Genomic DNA, 4,082 nt, shown 5'->3' with positions numbered 1-4,082 from the left:
GTTGAACAATGAGAACACGTGGACACAGGGAGGGGAACATCACACACTGGGGCCTGTTGGGCGATGGGGGTCTATGGGAGGGATAGCATTAGGAGAAATACCTAATGTAGATGACGGCTTGATGGGTGCAGCAAACCATCATGGCACGTGTATACCTGTGTAACAAACCTACACGTTCAGCACACATATCCCAGAACTTAAAGTATAATAGTAATTTTAAAAGAAAGAAAATGGTTCACGGCAAGGTAAGGTGGCTCAGACGTCAAATCTCAGCATGTTGAGTCATCGAGGCATGAGGATTCCTTCAGCCCCAGAGTTCACGACCATCCTGGGCAACATAGGGAGACCCCGTTTTACAAAAAATTTTAAAAGCATATACCCAGGCATGGTGGAGCATGCATGTAATTCCAGCTACTTGTGAGGCTGAGATGAAAGGATTGCTTGAGTCTGGGAGGTCAAGGCTACTGTGAGCCATGATTTCTCCACGGCACTACAGGCTGAGCAACGCAGTGAGGGCCTGTCTCAAATGAGACAAAAAGAAAAGAAAGTGTTTCAGGGCCAGGTGCGATGGGTGGTGAAGCTTCATTTCAAAGGTCAGCCACTGCCATGGGACACTGATGCTAAGGATGGTTCTGTAGTAGTCATGGCTCTGGGACCCTGGGACTGATGTCCTTCCACTCGGGGAGGGCAGCCCTCTCCAGGCTGGGACATAGGAGGAAGGGGCCAGGCTAGATCATCAGGCTACGAGGGACAGCTGTCTGCTGTGGAATGGCAGATGAGATCAGGAGAAGGACAGCTGAAAGGAGGAGAGGGGAGACGCACTGCTCAGGCGAGGGGCCGGTCTCCTAAAAAGGGAAGACATTGGCCCTAAGTCGTGTCATTGCTCTAGGCTCCCGTGGAAGCACATGATGGTGCAAGAAGGAAACCAAGGCTGGTGGGAGGGGGACAATAGCTTGCATCACGCCCCATCCTATGTGTTCAGTGGCCCCTGAAAGGAGCCCATGCCTTTTGGGGATCGAAAAGGTCATTTCCTGACACAACTCCATTCACCACCCATGAGGAGCAGGGATTTGAGATAAACTGAGGCCTCTGGGGAGAAAGGCCAGTAAGAGTTGTGAGGTCTTCTCATAAGACGCACTGCCTTACCCTTATGGTGATTTTCACACTGTGTTCATCATGTCCTGTGTTTCTGTGTGCTCTGAGGTCGCTCTTCTCAACTTCATGTCTGTCCTGGGAAGAGTGGATATATTTCAGACAGTCTTGCTACCTAAGGGATTTAATAAAGTTTCTGGAAGTTCCCTAGGCTGGGCAGTGAATTCCCAGATCCTAGGACACCATTGTGGCCACACTACATAAGCTTCACTGGGTGTGATTCCTGGAATCTGCACTTTTAACAGATCTTGGGCTCTAACTTTCACAGAAGCTTGTCTGAGAACTACTAGAGCAGGGGAATAGTCTGCTTTCCCAGCTCCAAAGCTTCTTTCTCCTTTGTGAAGGTATAGAAGGGACAGGTTTGTAGTATATAAAATTTTAAAAATGTATGCTTGTTCTATTTCATAGTTTGTGCTTTTTGCATCCTGTCTATCTTTATCTTACATGATGCTGCAGATTCCCTTACATTTTCTTCTACAAGTGTTGTAACATTAGCTTTCACATTTAGTTCTATGAAGCATTTTGAGTTAACTTTTGTGTATGGTGTGAGGCAAAGTTTGAGGTTCATTTGTTTGCATGTCAATGTCCGACTGTTCCAGCACCACTCCTGGAATAAAACATCCTTCCCCACTGAATTCTCTTGGCACTTTATGGAAAAATCCATTTAACTTGAATATATAGATCTAGCTTCGGACTCTTATGCCTTTTCTTCTGCCAATATCACAGTGTCCTGATTAGCATAGTTGTCAAATGCATCTCGATATCAGGTAATGTGAGTCCTCCAATATTCTTGGTCCTTTATAAAATTGTTAGGCTATTCTAGTCCCTTTGCTTTCCCATATAAATTTTGAAGTCAGCTTGTCATTTTATAGCAACAAGAGGCTGCAGGGATTTTTACTGGTTTACACTAGACATATAGATTATTTGAGAGTAACTGACATATTGACAGTCTTGAGTCTTGCAATCCATTAATGTGGTATGTCTCTCTATTTATTTCAACGTGGTTTCATATTTTTCTGAAATGTTTTTTAGGCTTCTGAGCACAGGTCTTGCACATATTTTGTTAAATTTTACCACTACAGATTTCGTGGGGGGGGGGGGGGGTTTGCTGCTATATTAAGGGATATCGATTTTCAATTTTCAATTGTTTGTTGCTGGCATATAAAAATAGCATTGACTTTTCCATGTTCATCTTGTACCATGTTACTTTGCTAAACTCACATGGAGGAAATTCCATTTGGCTAGGATGTAAATTTTTTATGTTGCTAGTTTCTAACTCTGGTTAATTGTTTTTTACAGAGTTTGTGTCTATGTTCATGAGTTACATTGGTCTGTCATGTTATTTTCTCATAATGTTGTCTGGTTTTGATATCAGGCTTGTGCTTGCTCTGTAAAATGCTTTGGAAAGTGTGGCCTCTCCTCAATTATCTTGAGTGGAGAACTGGTGTTATTTCTTCCAGAAACGTTTGGCAGAATTATCCAGTGAAGTCACCAGAAACATGAGGTTTAATTGAGAAATATCTTTGTTGAGTTTCTTTGTTGCTTTTACTGAATCCAATTCCTTTAATTGATATACGGCTATATATGTCGTTTATTCGTTTTTTAACGTTTCATTTATGTCCATTTTTATGGGTATTTAGTAGGCACACATACTTGACATGTTTTGATGCAGCTTGCAATTTGAAATGAGGACATGATGGAGATTGAGGTATTCCTCCTCTCAAGCATTTATCCACTGAGTTGCAAATAATCCAATTATACTGTTCATGTTATTTTAAAATGCACAGTTACACTCTTTTTTTGTTTGTCTTTTTTAGCACTTGTCCACTGTTTATTCATTGGAAGGAAGGCCCGGTCCTAGGTAGACTCGACCTCCCCCGAGGAACCTTGGAGCCAAAGGCAGGAGGCTTCCAGAATGCTTAGACTCTGATCCTCCTTACTATCACCCTGAGACCTGTCTCACCAAAGCCTTCTTCTGTCCATGGTTTTCTCACTGGATCTACAAGGGAATCCCCCCACAAGTCTGGGGTCCAGTGTGGTCACTCCTGATGGTTTTCAAGAAGGGGAAGGCCAGGAACCTAGGGAAATACCTCATTTGGCCCGACCACAACTGGCCAGAGCAGGACAAACATGCCATGCCATGCCATGTCAGGCGCCCAGTTACCCAGCTGGAGGGAAAGTCAGTCCTGAGGGGGTGGAAGGGGCCAGTCACAAATCCCGGATAGATAGTGACCTGGGCTCCACAGGTGAGCTGGGCTCTGATGGCTTTCCCTGCCTTTGGAAACAAGGAGGAGAAGTTTTTTGCAGAAAAAGCCTCTTTTCCTTCCAGAACTGCTGTTTTATGACAGCTGTTTCGGCAGTGAGTCTTGTGTCTGTCATGAGGGTGGGTCCCCCTCTTGGCCCTGCTCTACAGAAAATGATGGAGCAGGGCAAGCTGTCCTCAGTGAATGTACACCAGAATGGCCTGGACGTGAGACACGCCTTCAGAAACCGTGCGTGCTCCAAGAGCGCTACAGCATCAAATAAGGCCTATGGAGGGTCCCCATCTGAAGGGCATCGGGGAGGTCTCTGAGTCGAGGTAGGTGTCTCAGAGAAGAGGGTGACAGCCCAGCCTACTGCCTGGAGTTCTGGCATTGGGTAGGGACTGCAGAGGGCCCGGGAACGGGGAGGCTTTCAGGGACGTCCTAGGGGCTCTGAACACCTCTGCTCCTTCCATGAGGACAAGGAAATATTGTGCACCCAGATTGCCACCTTAATGTGCTTCCCACAGCACTCAATTGATGGGGCAAGGATGCACAGGAGACCGCCCCCCCTCCCCAGTCCAGTGACCCTGCTGCCCACAGTGCCTGGCTTCCCCGCTGTAGGGTTCTGACCCCTCCAGAATGATCCTGCTCGTCTCCTCTGCACAGGAGGCAGAGGCACGTCCCTGC

Source organism: Pan paniscus, chromosome X (genome assembly GCF_029289425.2).
Source record: "Pan paniscus chromosome X, NHGRI_mPanPan1-v2.0_pri, whole genome shotgun sequence".
NCBI classification, from domain to species: domain Eukaryota; kingdom Metazoa; phylum Chordata; class Mammalia; order Primates; family Hominidae; genus Pan; species Pan paniscus.
This window is presented reverse-complemented; position numbering follows the sequence as displayed.